The sequence below is a fragment of the Taeniopygia guttata genome, chromosome 1, assembly GCF_048771995.1.
Source record: "Taeniopygia guttata chromosome 1, bTaeGut7.mat, whole genome shotgun sequence".
Lineage (NCBI taxonomy): Eukaryota > Metazoa > Chordata > Aves > Passeriformes > Estrildidae > Taeniopygia > Taeniopygia guttata.
In genome coordinates, this window is record NC_133024.1 from 111,919,214 (window position 1) to 111,938,210 (window position 18,997).

An 18,997-nucleotide genomic window follows, 5' to 3' on the forward strand; every position below is an offset into this window, starting at 1 on the left:
TGTCCCTGTGTGTCCCAGTCTGTCCCAGTCTTTCCCTGTGTGTCCCTGTGTGTTCCTGTGTGTCCCTGGCCGTCCCTGTGTGTCCCTGTGTGTCCCAGTGTGTCCCTGTCTGTCCCTGGCTGTCCCTGTGTGTCCCTGTGTGTCCCAGTCTGTCCCAGTCTGTCTCTGTGTGTCCCTGTGTGTCCCTGGCTGTCCCTGTGTGTCCCTGCGTGTCCCTGTGTGTCCCAGTCTGTCCCTGGCTGTCCCTGTGTGTCCCTGTGTGTCCCTGTGTGTCCCAGTCTGTCCCTGTGTGTCCCTGTGTGTCCCAGTCTGTCCCTGTGTGTCCCTGTGTGTCCCAGCCTGTCCCTGTGTGTCCCAGTCTGTCCCTGGGTGTCCCTGTGTGTCCCAGTCTGTCCCTGTGTGTCCCTGGCTGTCCCTGTGTGTCCCTGTGTGTCCCTGTGTGTCCCTGTGTGCAGGAGGTCAGAGCAGCCCCAGGCTCTGCCCCAGGCCCAGCGATGGCCCCAGAGCCACGGGCAGGGGCTGAGCCCAGCAATTCCCTGCACAGGAGGCACAACTTCTGCCCTGGGCAGTGCCCAGCCCTGAGCAGAGCCCAGAGAGGCTCTGGGCTCTCCTCCCTGGCATATTCCAGTCCTTCCAAATGATTCCCTAAACAACACCTGTGTGTTTGAAATGCTCCTTTCAGGAAAACATCAGTTCCGTTGAACAGAAGTGAAGACATCCCCGTGTTGGGTTCCTCAGAGCCATTCCACCATGCAAGGGAAAGTTTCCATGAAGAAGGAAATTATCACTCTCATTAGGAAAGGAATTTATTGAAAAAGACAAACCCCTGGGCAAACCAGATGCAAAAGTTGTGGTAACATGGGAAAAAAAAATCTCTGGGTTCCAAGTCTCAACAGAGAGAGACTTTTCACCAGAAGCTGTAGTCATAGGACAAGGAGTAATGTGACTGACCTAGATCTATATGGTGCTTAGACATCTGATTTGCTTAAAATCAGAGTGAAATTAATCTTAACTATTCTCATAGCATTACTGAAGCATCCTGCTTAGAAAAGTATCCTAAGAAAAAAAAGTAGTCAAGCATAATTGTGTCACAAAATTAAGGCCTAGATAGTTTTCAGTTTTTTAAAGCTCCAAAATAGTTGTCTTATTTAACTCTACATAATTTTCAAGCCTTGTAAAATCATTTGAAAAGAAAGGAGAAGACAAACCTTTTTATCTTTAAAAGGGAAAAATCATGAATAATTTCAAGTAAAAAGTCAGTTCTAGGACTCCGGGATCTTGCTAATGCATTGTGAGCAGAAAAAAATGGTGAAATTGGATAAATAAATGATTTGTTATAAATTATTTGCAGGGAATGGTGCATCTTCTAGTTACCTGTCTATCTTGCTGTCTTGCATTTATAATGACTTTTTTTCTGCTTTTGTTGCTGCAGGACCTCTTCCTTTTGTGAGGATTTATTATGGTTTCTCAATCAGGTGAAGATAAATAATCTGGACACATTATGTTCCAATTATAGAATGAGAAACCACATGAAAGACATTTCCCACACAAATAAATGAGAAATTGGTCATTTGCTCAATTTAAAATAGGAGGAGATGGTAGCATGCCTGAGAGCTGAATTTCTATTGGGATATTCATGAAATGTTCCGTTTCCTCCAATTTTCAGTCTGGATGAAATTAAGGAGGTGCAGGTTGTTGAGCTTTTCACATTTATGTTTGGGGGCTAGTCCAGCCTATTTCAGCTCAATAGTTGTTGATATTTCCCTGTGAGATATTTGTGTTTGTGATTGTGCGTGTTCTTGGAGTGAAGGCTGGGCTGGGAGGAAAGACAACACCTCAATTCAATTATAACTCTGTGCAGAAAACCATCCCTGTGCTGAGCTTGAGTTCCCAAAACCAATCTGTGGCAAATATAAAGCTTTTACCACTTTCCTACAGGATATTTCATAAGGCTGTGGATAAAGGTTCTCTTGGAGTCATCTCATCCACTCCTGCTCAGAGAGAAGAGCAAAATAGCCACAATATACTCCTTAAAAAAGGATGTTTTGTAAAATTTTTTTTTTTTTGCAGGAAAAAAAAAACCTGGAATTGTTAAAAAAATTTTGGCAGAAAAGTTTTATTCTTTTCTGATTGTATTTTTCCAAGCCACTGTCATTAAATCTCTTTACACACCAGCAGAACATTTTAAATACATAATGGATAGAGGCACAGAGAAGAGAGAGGAACATGTGGGCCTATTTCTGAAAAAGTTCCCTTAAATAAGGACAATATCTGAAAATTTAATGAATTCTGACTCGTCTTGGAGTTGTAACACCACAAATGCTATTCAGAAGTGTAATGAATCACCACCCAAACACAGGAGCAGGGTCTGCTGGATTTACATGCACTTGGGAGGAAGAGAAAGACACAGCTTTTCGATCAGCCTAATGGCTTGGAAGTAGCTTCAGGAGGAGTGCTGGTAATCACATTTGATGGTCTGAATTGATGGCTGATGGCTTGTAAAGGGCAAAGCACTGGAGTGATTTCAGGGAGCTTTTAATAATGCTTAGCAAATGATCAGGCTGCACAGTCAATTGCTTTGCAGATGCCAATATTCTTTTCCCCCTCCCCAGTAAGTGCAAAGCATAGGGAAAAAAAAAAAACTCAAAAGAAATCACAGAATCACAGATTTAATCAAGATAATCCCACTGTCCAGAAGAAAGAGAAGTAAAACGTCAGACTGAAGGAATAAACTTGATCTAGATGAGGAATAATTGTAATTTTTAATTTGAGATTTGAATGCTACTTATGGGTTCTTCTAGGATTCAATTTTGTTTATAATTGCATGCTAAATCCTAATTCATGACTTATAATAAGGAAGCCACAATCAAAGGAATGTTTGCCACAGTAGGGTGTTGAGGAATTGACTCCAATTTCTGCCTCTTGTCTGTGGGTACAATATTTGCAAGATTTTTCATATTCTTGTCCTGTAGGGGTGGGTCATACAGATTGTGGATGTCCATCAGCCCTTGAAAGGATCCATACCTTCTCTCTTCTCTCTCCTGAGATCTGGAAAGAGCTTTTTCTCTTTTTCTATTCAGTTGCAAAACTTCCTGGAGTAGCTGAAGAAACAGACCAAACTAGGTCAGTGGCTTCTCCAGAAGATCCAAGGTCAAGAATAGTTAAAATATTAATGACTTCTGAATGCCTCTGCTTCAGGATGACTTGTAATACTCCAAACAAGACTTTTAGAAGTGGTTATGCCCAACAAGATAACAATTAATTGTATGCATTATGATTATTTCATAGCTTGCTTTGCTCTCACAGTCTTAGTTTTAACTTTTTAAGTTCCCTGTTGCCAGGAGCAACATAAGAGAGATTTGCAGGTACTTTATGACCTGTAGGGAATGATTTTGGGAACAGTACTCAGGCTCCCAGCACAAAGGAGCTTTGGGGTTATATTCAGCAGGTAATAACATTTTCATTTCTAATATTCAAGACTTTCTCAGTGATCAGCAAACTGGAGCATTGTCTTTGAGTAATGTCTGTTATACACCCACCTGTGAGCAGTTGTGCCCATTTTCTATCTTTAACCTCAGCAGGACATGACTGAACTGAGTCATTATTGTCCCCAATTTATTTAGAGGATGGACTGCTGGTACATCATATTAATTCTGTCCAGAACCTTATAACATTGCAATCTTTTTTATGATCATCCATTTTGCATATTTTGCAATGTTGTTGTGATGATTCTGAGAGTGAAGGGGTGTCTTCTCCCAGAGGAAGGACCTCCTGTAGATTCCCTGGCCCCACTGTAGATTTCAGTTCTCAAGGAAACGATTGTGAGTATTTTTGTGACTGTGAGACAAAACCAACCAATATTGTCCAGGAATAAATTATGGAACTTCAGATGATCACCCATGCTCTTGGTGTTATTGGTTTGTCTGGATAAATATGATATTACTTTACACATGCTTTATACCTCTGCAGCTCCAAGAAAACTCGAATAACAAACCTCTGTTTTGTTGCATTTGTATTTTCCTGAGGTTCACTATGATATTTTGGTGATGAGATTCATTCATTTCTGCTTCATCAGGTGTCCACCTGCATTTCCAGCAATGCAGTGGCATCAGTCATTACTAAACAAAATCAGGTCACCTGTACTAAGAACAGTGACCAGCAGAAATATTGTGGTGGCTTTTTTTTTCAGTGACACTGTGACAAAAAATAGCCTGAGTATTTAAGATGTGAATTAGAAGAAAACCCAGTGGTTTTCACTCTGTACAGGACTTTTTGGTTTTGTTTTTGTTTTTTGTGGATTGACAAATTCTGAATTTTGCAATGATGTAAGGCAGGAACAGAGGTTCTTATAATTCTCCTTGTGAATAGACTTCACACTACAATCTTCATGTGAAGATCTTATTTTCAAGAAGTACCAAATGGTTTAATTTTCTATGTTCAGAGTGCATCACTGTTAACCTACTGCAAATAAATGCAAGAACTGTGCCAAATTAGACATTCCATTTTTCTGGAAGGAAGTGAGCTTCCTCAACCAAGTTCTGAAAGGGTTTTGTCCTTGTGATTCCTTACACAGAACTGGGGGAGAAAAAAAAAAAGAGAAAAACCTCACAAGAAAAAAAGAAAATTGATCTTTTGCTTTACTCCCAGCTGTGAAACTTTCAGAAACTCAGTTGAAACGGGGACATAAAAGCAAAAAATAACTGCAGATTCCATTAGAATTTAGGAAAAGAGTGACCTGGGTCATCAAGTTCAGTTCCATGAACATAAATATATACTCAGAAGAGTTCACAGAACATCTATTCTTAGTCTCCAAAAACCCTAAAAAACCAAAAGCACTCCCTAAGCTTTTCTCGACTAATCTTGAAACTTCTGCTGTTCAGAATCTAAATTCAGAAAAGAAACAAACCAAACCAACACCCAAGAAACTACAACCAAAACAATATGGCACAATGAAGGGGAAGGAGGAAAAACAGATATCCTATAAATTCCATGGCAGGACAGCTCTCATAAATAAACTCCCAAGTGGCACAGAGCAAAGGAAAACAGCCCCTGGACATTGCCAATCTGGTTGTTACCATAATTCTTTATTATTCTCAAACCAGGAGAGGGTTCATAATCCTGAGCATGCAAACAGCAGATCCCAATTAAGCACTTTAGTTTTTTCTAAGCCTTTGCACTTAGAATGTTGCTGTTTTCTGCCTGGCAGCAAGGAGAAGCTCAGAAGAAAATAGATACACCAAAGAAGAACCTGCTGGACAAAAATTTACTAAACTCTACAATTAATGATTGGATCTTAAGCATAATATCAACAAAATATAAGCTCCAAGAAATCTTAACAAATATATATATATAATTTTTTTTTTCTTGAATTTGATGTCCAAAGCATCCCAAACTCCCAGACTGTGTTATGCAGTCATGGCAAATTCCATCCCAGGCTTCATCTTGGGACAAGCAGATTTCCCCATGCTCTGTTTGGGACATTCTTCATCTTCCAATCTTCTAATCTCCTCCAATTGTCTAGACTAAGTTTTATTAATGGATAACTCAAAGCCATTAAATCTCATTCCAGTAAAGCTCTTTAAATTAAGCAATTCTCCTCTCCTTCCCTGGCATACACACCCAAACATACACATTTTGTTATTCACTGTAACATTTTTATTGACACATTTATTGCTACATTTATTTTGGCAGAAGAAAGAAACCAATTTTAAATGTCTCTCTAAAAAATAGGCTTTTTTTTTTTTTTTAATGTATGCACTTACATGCCTGATTTTTGGTTCTTGCTGGAGATGTCCTGTGTGAACAAAATCAGCTTGGATTACAGATGATATCCTAGATGGGCTCTTTTCTTATTCAATGGTGCTGCTGCTTCATGTTTTATCTTAGAATCCTATTAGGTTCTTTCATGTCTGTGTCTCACTGGTAGCTCAGAGATGTCCCACCATCCCTCAAAACATCCATGGTCCTCTCTTTCTCCATCCCTTCAAACTGATGGAATTCTATCTCAGTTTTATTAAATGGTTGCTGTACAGTCGGATATGTGAGATAATTAGTAAGCTGAATTTCAGACTAATTTTAGCCTCTGAGCTAGAAACAGTATTACAGAATGTTTTCCTTCTCAGATGTACAACACCAGAACAAGGACCAAAAATAAAGGAATGATTTCATCGTTTCAAAATTAAAATTTCCCACATTCAGGGCCAATGCTAGGAATTAATATTCACAGAAAACACTGAGGATGCTTTAGAGAAAGGTAACTAAGCACAAAGCACTTCTTCTTTTTTTTTTTTTTTTTTTAATTGTGGTTTTGAAATGTTCTTGAAAAGACATCTGTGGCCACTTCACCAAAAAAAACACAAAAAAAAAACAACAAAAAAAAAAGAAAAAAAAATGAAGTGATCCAGTGTGAAAAAATGAGCAAAATATAGATTTATATCAACATGAAAATGACTTAACCTGAAAAAAAAGAAGAGAATTTGTGCTTTTGTAATTCTGAAAGAATGAAATTGCAGGAAATCATAAGTACCTCTACTAATTTTCTAACATGGATTAGGTCCTAATCCAGACTGAAACCAGGAACTTCAGAAACTGGGGAAAGACTGATCTAGATCTTAAATTAACATACATTTCTTTTCCTGATTCCTCTAAATCTCAAATTTTTTTGGAGGTTGGTTCATGTGATGCTGACAGCACCTGTTGACAGCAATTCTTGTTCAGTGAAAAGTTTGTCACTGTGTGGAAATTCCCATAGGAAAGACAAATGTCCTGCCTTTTTTTTTCCTTTTTTTTTTTTTTTTTTTTTCCTATAGAACCTTTTAAATGTTTTGTCCTTTCACATTTCTGCTTGGAATTTACCAGAGAATTCCTGTATCCCCTTTGTAATTTTTGCATGAACTGTGATATATTTTGTGAAATAACCAAAAAATTGTTTTATTGTTCCTTGAATTTTTCATCATCTGCCTATGCTCAATCAATTCTGTTTTAGTTTTCTGATAGGGTATGAAGATATGAACTGACCTGATAATTTTAAAGGTCTTCTCCCTCATCTTTCAGGCAGTTGTTTTTTCTCTTTATCAGCTCCTTTTTCATAGCTGAATGTCTCCTTGCACCACCATTTTTAAAAATGGACTTTCATCTCTTGAATCATTTCTGCACCTCTTCTTTCTACCTGCCAAATTGTCAATAGAATAAGTGACATTTAATTTTTTCGTATTTATTTACTTAATTTTTTTTTGTTTCTTTGGTGGAAAAGGTTTCCATAAACAGAGCTGCAGTTATAGAATCCTCAGATCTGCTTTTCTGAACTAAAATGTGAATTGTTTGCCACCTCTCTCTTGCAGGATTTAGTTCTTCCCCCAGCTTCTTGTGTGTGAATGATTTTTCCTGCAGTTAACTTTAATTCATATATTATACATCTCATCCATAATTTATTATTAAGAGGGACCTTCTATTATTTATCACCCACATGATGGGGACATGCATGTGCACACATGCATATATAGGATATTTTCCTACGTAAAAATAAAGATTAATGTATAAATATTTAACAGAGGTTATAGTCTAAGGAAATATTGCTCCTAAAAGTGTTGGAAAATACTTTTTCCAGCAACCCTAATATACACCACAGGGTACAATCTGGTTAGAAACAGGTGATGCCTCTCCACAGAGTATTAGTTGTTTGAAAGGAAGAATTAAGGTAATTTAAAATTTTAGCATCTTATTAATGTTCTACTTCCATGTGTCCTTATTTCTTCTTTAAAACTTAATGTCCTTTAGGAGCCAGTGTTGACCTTAAACATAAGTCATATTTTATAGAGACAGGTTTCTTCTTATAATTAAGCACTGGAGACTTTCAGTTCTCTAGACCATGAGCTGGGATTAGAACACAGTGAAATGATCAGGACTGCCCTGAACAATCAGACTCTTTCATTTAACTGGTGGCTGTTGTTCAGAAGATGAGTTATCAAACAAACTTTGAAATACTCCTCACTCAGTCACTCTTTCCAAAGAGAGTAAAACCCCGTGGGAATTTTCTCTGAATAAGGGGAGAGAGAAGCTTGGCTCTCACAGAAAATACTTTTTATTAATCACAGAGAGATTTTCAGTTTCCCAAGGTGCATTTTTCCATTGTAACCACAGTTCACTGCAGCAAATACTCCTTCAAAACACAGAACCAGCATTTAACTACACTTTTGTAGACCTTGGACAGCTTGAAATGGTGGCCTTTCCTTCTCTCATTCAAAGAACTTTAGCAACCAGAAATTGTTGGACACTCTCTCTTTCTGTCACCCAATTGTGGTGAATGACCAAAGCAAAATTTATTGTGCCACCTAAACTTGAGGGTGGCTGAGAAATCAGCATCTGAATTAAAGAGAATGCTGAAATCATGCATGTTAACAGATTATGTCCCCATTAAAATTAAATGCAGATTATATTTGAGATGGTGTTCATCATATGACTTGGCCCTAAATGTTCAGGTGTCTGCAGTTTCTATTTAAGTGGGGAGATTGGTCTATGAAAAGTTAGCTAAAAAATGTCTCAGAAATGGAGTGAGAAAGGTGTTGGGGTTTTGATTTTTTTTTTTTTTTTAGGGCTGGTTTCTTGTGTAGTTTTTGTTGTTGGGTGTTTTTTTTTGTTTGTTTGTGGTTTTTTGTTTTTGTTTTTGTTTTTGATTTTGTTTTCCAGGGTGTGGAGGCTGAGTTTTTGGGATCTTTTAGAACTTTTTTTGGTTTAGTTTGGGTCTTTTTGGATTTTGTTTATTTTGTTTGGTTGGAGATTTTTTTTTTGTGGTAGGAAGAAGTTAATTAGTGAATAGCTGTTAATTTTGCTGATGCCACTTTCTTTTGCCACCCTTGTTTTTTTATTTTTTTGATGGCTGCATCTACATAATAGAAATTAAAAGCACTTTTTATAGAGACAAGGCAGGCTTGGAGCACAGAATTCTGTTCACCCACATGAGATCAGGGCTCTCCTTCACCACCTTCCATCTCATGGATGGCATATCCTTCAGGTTGTACCACAGAGGAAGAAACAACCAGGAAATAAAGAAGCGTGGCAGAGTTGTGGTTTTAATATCTCATTTTGAAAGATTAGGTGGAAGCAAGTCGATGTAACAGGTTGGTCACACAATCAAATCACATCCAACCATTCACAATTAATTATTCAAGCCTTTCTTTGTGCCCTTGACAATTTGAACAGAGGAGCTGTCAGCTGTTGAGTGTCTATTGAAGAGCAGCCTTAGATCGTTATTATTGAGCTGCCCCTGACCAGGCTCAGGGGCCAGAGCTCCTGTCAGAAAGAAAAAGAAATGAAACATGGAGTATTGACTTTTGGATCTTTGGGCTATTATTTATTTATTTATTTGTTTCCCCTCTATCTTCCCTGCTCTTTGCTCTGCAGTGTGCTCTTTGTAGGATGTTCCCTTTGCTCCACAAAGGACTAAAAAAAATCCAGGAGGCTCAATTTACAGGGATTGCAAGTGTGTTCCACCTTTTTAATGGAAATGCTCCAGGGAGGGAGATAGTGTGTCCTGACCAGGGACATGGTGTAGAATGTAAATTCTCAGGTCACTGATACAGACTCCTGGGGCTCTGCCTAAGAGGATTGGAGTGAAGGAAAAAATTGGCTTTCTCCCAGGAGATAAAGACTGTGAACTATGAAAGCAATAATGTTGACCCAAATAACAGTTTCTTGAGAGATTGAACCAATGCAGAATTTGCTTAGAATAAATACCATACAGCTGTCAGACTTTGCCACATTAATTTTCTTTTTTTAAGATTCATTTATGGCTGTTCACATCCCTAAGCCATTGACTGCATAAAAGAGTATACCCAGATTAAAGCTGAGTATCAGGAAAGGAGAAGAAAAGTAGTTTTAGTTCAGAGCTTTTTCTTCATTACTTTTCCACTGCCTAGTTTTGAAAAATATGGATAATTACTTTTAAATGTTCTTATCTAAGTGACACCAACATTTTTTGAATGCTCATGTAAAATGTCAAAACTGTGCTGTGTTTTCTCAGGAGAAAGAAGTACATTGAAGCAAATTGGGTGAATATCCTTACTTTAGATTAATTTGTGCAAAAAGGAGTACTTACAGACCTTATGCATTGGAAGCACCACTTGCAGAGTCACATCTCTTTTTAGGGAGCTAATAAGCACAAATAAGAAGACCAGACTGCTGGTAGATAATTTAAAAACCTTTTGAGCCCATGGTCCTATGCTTAAACAAGACACACATGTTCGGTTCACAGGTGTCATAGTGATCCTCTCCTTTAAGGTGCATTTTATGTCCTTGTGGTAATCATGGAATGGTTTGGGAAAGAAGAGATCTGAAAGATCATCTCATTCCACCCCTGCCATGGCAGGGACACCTTCCACTCTCTCAGGCTGCTCCAAGCCCTGTCCAGCCTGGCCTTGGGCACTTCCAGGGATGGGGCATCCACAGCTTCTTTGGACACACTGTGCCAGGGCCTTGCCACCCTCACAGGGAACAATTTCTTCTTTATATCAAACCTAAATCTCCCTTCTTTCAGTTTGAGCCCATTCTCCCTTGTCCTGTCACTTCAGTTCCTGATGAATTGTTCCTCTCCAGGATTCTTGCAGCCCCTTCAGGCACTGGAAGCTTCTCCAAACAACCTTCTCTTCTCCAGAGTGAACATCCCCAACTTTCCCATCCTTTGTCCATAGGAAAGGTGCCCCAGTCCCCTTATCAACCTCAAGGCCTCCTCTGGACTTGCTCCAACAGTTCCACATTCTTCTGATGTTGGGATATCCAAACTGGGCACGGCTCTCTGGGTGGGATCTCATGAGGGCAGAGTAAAGAGGAGAATCCCCTCCCTGGACCTGCTTCCCACAGAGCTTTGGATGATCCTGCTGGTGATTCCATGCACACTTTTGGTCTCTGTTCTCCATCTCCAGCAGTGCCAGAGGATGCAGATGTGTCTGATTCATGCTGGGAATGCTACTCACAATGTCTGGGGTGGCTGGAGTGAGCTGGACACGCTTTTCTGTCAGGTCAATCCTCTTTAGGCTACTTCATGCTGCTTGCAGCTTCTGGGAGTGCAAGAAATGTCAAAGATATGGATCTTCCCATGGAAATGTCATTAACATGGCCAAGGCCATCTGTGCTAATGTCGTGTGGTGCTGGCAAGGTCACTCTCTGACTCCATACGCTCTTTAATGGCCTGTGGGGATAAAGAAAGGGTTTGACTGCTGAGGGAAGTTCAAGCAGTGCAGGTCTGTGTCTGCTTGGCCATATGTATTTTGTTGGATTTATAATTTAGTGCTATGCTTCCTGAAAAAAAAAGTTTCAGAAGTAGAAAATATGCTTTGTGTGACTTTCAGCCTAAAGTCTCATATGTAGAATATGAGTTTGCGGTGGGGTTTTTTGCCCTAAAACCTCTGTTTCCTTAACATTCATCATTTAAAAGAGACACAACAGAACACATTATAGACTCTAGCTGCCTAACAAATGCTGAAATGCAACCCTAAACCAAATCTAAGCGTTCACAAAATAGTTGGTTTAAATCATTTGTAGATCTAATTGCATCTGTAAGTACAGGGTAAGCTCAGGAAAAGTGGAAAAATGTTTAACACAACTTGCCTGAAACATTAATCTGGCCAAAGGCTGTATTTTAGAACTAATTTATTCTGAGGTCTTCACAGAAAATGAGCACTGGTGTAAACAAAACATGTCCAGCCCACTGGTGAGCACTCTGACAGTGGAAAGAGAACAAAAATAATCATATTTAACTCATTCAGAGAGATTTACAGTCAAACTGTGCCCTTGTTGTGCACCTCCATAAAGGATTGGATCCAATCTCACAGGTTCTCAGACACAGGATGTGAAAAAAAGAGGTAAGAAAGGATGTTTGGATGCTCAAAACCCAGAACCAGGATTCCCAAAACTGCCACAAACTCGCAGGATAAAGTTAGGCAAATCAATTTGCTTCACTGTGCCTCAATTTCCCAGTCAAATAGAAATTGGCAAATGATAAAAATTATCTTAGGCATGTATTTGGGCACATTTGCATAATCATCCTGATATTTGGACAGGCTTCCAAATCACGATTCTCTGAGCAGTTCAGAGAAGGAAATAAAAAACCTTAAAATACACTTTTTTGAAAGGACTGATACTTGTTGTGCTTATAATGATATTTTCTTTGTGCTTCCAGTCTAAGGAAAGTAATAGTACAGAATCACAGTAATCTTTATGAGATGGTATGGAATTACACATCCTTCCTAGTTTTACCTCACATAGATCTTTGAAATGAAGTTGGATTGAAATATCCCATAATCTTGAGTTGATGCTCAGCATAAATCATACTGTGAATTTACTCCTTGCTGAAAAGTTATATTTACTGAACCCTTTTCATTGTTATAAAGTTAGTTGGACAAAGATGTCAGCAAACAGAAAATAAATAGTGTGAAAACCACATCTATACACACTGCTATATTATGACTCTTGTTCAAAGTGTTTCTGCTTATTGAGAACTTGCAAGAATTATAAAACTTTGTAACCTGTAAAAAATGAGGTCTGCTAAATCCCCATATGCTGATGGAATTTAGTCTGCAAACAATTCTCAGAATTGCTTGCAGTTATTTCCATTTTAAATCAGTGCAGTTTTGTTTTTTTTTTCCTCCAGCAATGTTGGTAATACATCTGACTTATGTAATACTTTAAAGCTGTTTATCTAATATTCCCTTATGGAATAATTTCATTGGATCAGGGATGGCAGGAGTTTTGTTTATTTTAAGGTATAGAAAAGTCTTTGCATACTTCTGCTCTTACTACTGTTATTTTTTCTGTTTAAAACATTTCTTCATCAGTTCTTCTGAAGCAACAATGAGTACAAGTGGTTTTGTATGCTTCCATAATCAGGGAAATGTGTACTGAGTCATAAAATATGAGAATAGCTCATCATGAGACTATTATTTTTAAAAAATTGTAAGTGTGTGAGTGGTAATGAGAGCTGAGTAGTTAAATACACAAAATGCACAACATGGAGCTCTGTGCCTGTGTGAAGAGTAAAAAAGAGACAGAAGTAGGGTCCCATCTTCTAACATAGCTGGTTATGTTGAGAATCAAAATTTCTGTGTATGAAAGAAAGGTAGAGGAAAAAAATGTTATACTGAGGGGAAATTGCGAAAAATATTTTAATTTTTATAGAGCTGTTGAAAAGCAACACCACAGACTTAACACTATTGTATTGTTCAAAAAGATGGAAATGTACATAATTAGCAGCTTTTTTCCCTTCATTTAAAAAATTATTCACTGAACATTGAATTCTTTTCCCAGTAGATTGGCCAAGAGTTTCCAGGAGAAATTATTTATTTTATCTCTAATCCTAGTGGAACTGGTTTCTCCCACAGTGACTATGCTGAAAATTTTTTTATCCAAACATAGGTTTACTTTTTCAAGTTGAGTGAGGAAGATATTAATTCCTTCCTTTATCATTGCCATAAAACCAAATTAACCTGTTCCACTTCCCCTTATTTTGCTCTCTCAAAATAAAAATACTACACTAGAATGTACCACGTGAAGCTTTGTCTCTGCTACTGCACATGCTTTAAATAAAAATTCTGACTGCTCAGGTGTCTTGGGAAGCTTTGAATTGATCTGTTCATGGAAGGGAGTGGGTGCTATGATAAATTTCTCATAAAACTGTTCCTTCAGGTTGAGATACTCCATTACCTTCCCAGTTACCTGCAGAATAAATGTGGTTAAACATGTGGGGACAGAGAATTGCAGCTGCTGTAATTACTGTGGGATAATATTGGCTGTTTGCACTCAGTCAAAATAATTGTGCTGCTGTTGGAATTCTGTGTCTGCAGGGCTGTGCCTTATTCTGATCATATTGTCCAGAACAGTTTATATTTTGGAAATACAATCACTTCAAAGCTCCAAAACTATTCAGGTGCAAATTTGATGGTGGTGACATAAAGCAGCTGCTGTTGAGGCCAGAGGAAATTGATGTTTTCTCTTTAATTAACGAGCTTGTGTTTAAATGTACATGCAGATAAGAGGGAGATGGGTTCTGGTCCTTGATGATATAAAGAGCAGAGAATAAGTTTATTTGTGCTAAGCCACTGGTCAGCTCCAGGCAATTTATTTATATGGGATGCACCAGTAAAAGCCTGAGGAAAAAGATTTTAATCCTCCAGACAGCTCCATATATCATGGGCAAAGTTGAATCCTCTTTAATCAGAGCCCCTAAAACTAGCTGGTGATTTAAAATTATCTGCTTGCTTGCCAGCTGAAATGAGGAAAGCAGCTTCTACAGCAATGTATGCAAGCACTTGAATAATCTAAAACTGAGGCATTAAAGATTATGGCAGTTTTATTCAATATCCTGGAGGATGACAGTTAACAACAGCAGGTAGAGAGCTGTAGCTGCTCATGGCTCATAAATTCATAAAAAATTAAGAGGGGGAACAATTTAATAAAAGCTTTGTGTGATCAGTCAGGTCTGTACTATAAAATCATAAAAGAGTAGCCATTAACAAAACCCAGTCTGTGTACACAAAAGAACAGCTCCTGAATCTAGTTATGCCTTATTTGGGGAAAAAAAAAAAAAAAAAAAACAACCAAACCACACCAAACCAAACCAAACCAAACCAAACCAAACCAAACCAAAACAAACCAAACCAAAACAAAACAAAAAACCAACCAAACAAAAAAACCCCCCAAAAAAACCCAAAAAAAGCAAAACAAAACAAACAAAAAACCCACAACAACAACAACAAAAAAACCCCCACAAAATCAAATCAAACAAATAGGTTTATTCCTCCTTTATAAAACTCGAAGATTGCATATGTAACATAAGTAGAATTGCTGTGGACAGTTGGCATGAAATACATTTTTGCAGTCTCAGAAACACAGACAGGGCAACAAAATATGTTTTGATTTGGGTAATTTACAGTATCTTTTTCAAAAGGGCCAAACTCATTTGGAAAATTATAGCACTGCACATGTAAGAGCAGAATGTCTTTCCTTATACCAAGATGACAGAAGCACAAATTAACTCATGGTACTGTTGGATTTAGAGCAGCTAAAACGAGGAATGGAGCTGCCTCCTGCATTCAGGACCTACCTGATTTTGGAACACTGGGCTCAGGCCTCATCCTGTCTCAATGAGAAACCAACAGGGAGCCACAACTCTTATTCCTATTTAAAGCTGCAATTGACTCAGCAGATAATCTCTCTCAGCTCAATTTAAAAATCCAAAATTTCAAGTTATTTTGTTCAGTCCCCACTTCCTTCCCTTCCCTTCCCTTCCCTTCCCTTCCCTTCCCTTCCCTTCCCTTCCCTTCCCTTCCCTTCCCTTCCCTTCCCTTCCCTTCCCTTCCCTTCCCTTCCCTTCCCTTCCCTTCCCTTCCCTTCCCTTCCCTTCCCTTCCCTTCCCTTCCCTTCCCTTCCCTTCCCTTCCCTTCCCTTCCCTTCCCTTCCCTTCCCTTCCCTTCCCTTCCCTTCCCTTCCCGGGTTTTTTTTTCCCTTTTTCTTGTTTCCTTCTTTATTTCCTTTTCTTTCTGTTTCATCTTCTCTTCCAATTGTATTCACCCTATGGTTCTATAGGCAAGAAACAGGCAGGTTTGTTGTCATGGAAAACATCAAGGGAAATCTGGAGAACTACAGCTATGGCAAAATCCCCATTTATGAAACAGAGAGACATTTTGGAATGGAGCAAACACCACAGCATTTAAATTTGTCTAGATCCGTTTTCTTTGGAAAGAAGCAGAAGGATATTGCTGGTCCGTGGTATTCCTTAAAGAAAGATATGCCAAAATTACAGCAAATTTTTTAAATTATTCTTTTCCTTTTTAATCTTTGAAGAATCAAGTGGAAAATATTCCATGGGTTTGGTGGCATTTTAGAGCCACGGTGATGGTGGCTGTGCTGGGCCTACTTGGAGCAGCTCTGAATTCCACTGGCTGAGTGACTGATAGGGAACAGATTTATCTAAACCCTGATTCACCCTGAGCTTCCACCAAAGCAGGTGCTTCTACCCCTAACTGAGGCAGAGGAGGTAAAGAAGGTTAAAAAATGATGATATTAGAAATATCTTAGTTCTGCACAAATTTTGCCAAGCTTTGAATCCATCTCTGTTAGAGCTGGAATCACACCAGTTCGTGGGACTGGAAATATTTATGAATGTTCTTAGCTCTCTGCAGAGAGCTTTGCACAGAGATAATCTCAGTTATTCTTTCTTGAGGTCTAAACAGATTATGTGTCTAAATAAAATAGAAAGCATCTCATGTAAGGCTGCTGGCTTGTTTTATAAATTCTGAAATTTAATTCTGGGGGAAGGAAAAAGCCCATAACAAACAACAAAACAAAAGGGAAAGGGAAAACCAACTGCTTTGGAGCTGAAGAAAACTTCAGACCTGCAAGCTTGGCTTTATGATAAGACACATTTCTGTGAGCTTTGAGGAGCCTGGAATTATAGACTAAATATCACAGCAGCCTCCCTCACCTTGGAGAACACTTCCTATGGATTTTATGGCTTTCTTTCTTTGTGTCAGGAAAAAATGGGAATATCAAACATCTTAGTTCCTCATGAGAAACATTGAACTGTGGTGGCACTTCAGAAACTTTGACACTGATTTTCTGCCAGGAAATGAGTCATGATGGCCTCTCAAGGTGTCTCATGAAGGCTGAGTACATTGAGTGGGTGACACTTGGAGAAGTGAAATCCTGACCTTTCCCTCCACATCTCCTTTTCCTCATCTGATCTTTGGGCTGGGTATCAAAGTCCTTCCCAGGGCAGAGTTTAAGCAGGTTCTAGCACACTTCCCATGCCCTGAGCAGCAGCCTGGCTTGTTTGAGGATGCAGCAATGCCATAAAGCTGAGTTATAGGTTTCTGTCCCCTTTGGCTCTGTGGGGAGCTCTCTCCCCTTCCATGCACAGGTCACACTGGAAACTTGCTTAGCAGAAGCAATTCTATCCAGTGGAGGTGACAAGTGCCACTGGCAAGAGTTGATTTGTTCTCTATTATCATTTGGCACAGGATTAGAACAGCCATCTGTCCTCTTAATTTCGATCAACCCAATTTAGGCTGCAATAACACAATGCTGTTAGATGTGTTTCCAACAAAGGAAAAATCAAATATGGTTTTTTAAATCATATTGGGGGGAACGTTACCCCTATTTAAAGACTACCAGCATGCTGGGGGAAAAGGGCATGATAAAAGAATAATTAACATCGTGATTTTAAAATATTCTCATTTTCGTACAAGAATATGATGCGTTAATTCGACAGGAAAGTGTTCACATTTTCTTATGAATAATACATGAGAACAATCTCACATAGGAAACCTAAACAGAATTTTATTTTAATCTCTAATAATATGCAGTCTAATGGAAAACATTAAAACCTTACATAAGAACAATTTCATAATTGTTAATGTGACCTCTTCTCACTTAGAGAAACGAACACATGATTTGCTAAAAGTGCTCAACTTTAAGGAAGTCAGTAGGTTATTTAGGGCACTGGTCAGCAGACAGTAAAATGAGGGGTGTGTTTCAAATATATTGTGGGTTTGGGGCCCTTTGTTAAGCCTAGATATGACTCAGTTTCCTCCACCTCTTCCTTGTTTTCTTTAGGACAGTGAGATCCACCTCTTTGAGGTTCATCTCTTTATCTCCAAACCAAATGGTTTGCTAATATTGCAGATGAAAGCATGAATTTATGAAATTTTGTTAAGAAAAGCAGTTGGCAAAATATGCCAACTGTTAAAAGATTGCTGTAATGGCAAAAGATGACACAGCTTGCTTGTGTTAAAGAGGTTTGATTTGAACACTGAGGTTTTCATACCAATAATTCCAGTTTTAGGACAGTCAGGTGGTAGGTCACATCTACAGAAGGAGGGAAATCCCTAAATCCATGATTCTGAACAGGACATCACAGTTTTCCATGATGGGTTCAATTACTGGATGGGTACATGGGAAAAAAAAAATGGTACAGAGGAAAATGGTGACATTTTGTATTTTCTATGACCAGAACCAGAAATTTCAGAACTGAATTTATGTGCATGATCCAAGCTTGAAGAGGTACTTCAAAAAGTTGTTAAGGTGTTGAGTGAAAAACGACAGGAATATTTCAAGATATGAATAATTCACAGTAAATGATTTAGGAAGTTCAATCTGTATAACTAATTAAGGAGAGAGATGGTATAAGAAGTAATTTCCTTGTGTTCTGTAGGACTTAAAAGGGCAGAAGATTTCTGACTGTGGAAGAAATCTTTAATGAAGGCACAGTAAGATCCAATAACTGGGGCAAAGGCAGGTGGACCAAACAATACACTAATTTTCAAAAGTAAGAATAATTGGAAAAATTTACCCAGGGCTATCACATACTCTCCACTTACAAGAAATATTTAATCATGACCAATGTCTTTTTAAAAAGCTGTAGTGTAACTTCCAGATATGGATTTGAGCAGGGGCTAATGGCAAAAGGATAGAAGTTGAAAATAAATTACTCTAATGGTCTTTCTTGTCCTTGGATCTATATATTTTCAGTGTCACTATGAGGGAAAGTTATGTATTATGTTGGGTGCTGGGGAAAGTTATGGGTTCCATTCCCTCATTTTCCACTGACTTTTATGAATTTTATGAAACCATGTATCTTAGAGAGCTCCTCTGTAAAGAATTTAAATTTTCATAAAATCATAGGATGCTTTGGCTTGGAAGGGACCTTAAAGGACATCTAATTCAAACACCCTGCCGTGGGCAGGGATACTTTCCACTAGGCCAGGTTGCTCAGAGCCCCATCCAGCCTGGCCTTGGGTTGAAATTCTATTTTTAAACAAGTTTAAATACTATTTTAAATGGTAATATATTACTATGATTGCCCACACTACCAAGGCAAGAGATAGTGAGTGTTCCTGGGAGCCTTTGAAGTCTTTGAATGAGGCACATATTCCAGATATTGAACCAGGTTTTCAAAGGCATCAAGCATTGAAAGCCAAAAGAGATTTCAATGTCTCTGTAAATCAGATGC

General features: G+C 38.5%; 1 protein-coding gene and 1 long non-coding RNA gene across 5 annotated transcripts in view; one reads left to right on the forward strand and one right to left on the reverse strand.

The window, feature by feature from the left end:
• The window catches only part of DSCAM (DS cell adhesion molecule), a 462,695-nt gene that overhangs the window by 243,181 nt on the left and 200,517 nt on the right, over positions 1–18,997 (forward strand). The window lies entirely within an intron of this gene.
• Positions 2,101–18,997, reverse strand: part of LOC121470902 (uncharacterized) — a 33,241-nt gene continuing 16,344 nt past the window's right edge. Inside the window, exons 2-3 of the long non-coding RNA XR_005982184.2 lie at positions 10,098–11,182; positions 2,101–7,168 (exon numbers count right to left, since the gene is read on the reverse strand). This is a non-coding gene — a long non-coding RNA (uncharacterized lncRNA). The remainder of the gene's footprint in view (positions 7,169–10,097; positions 11,183–18,997) is intronic.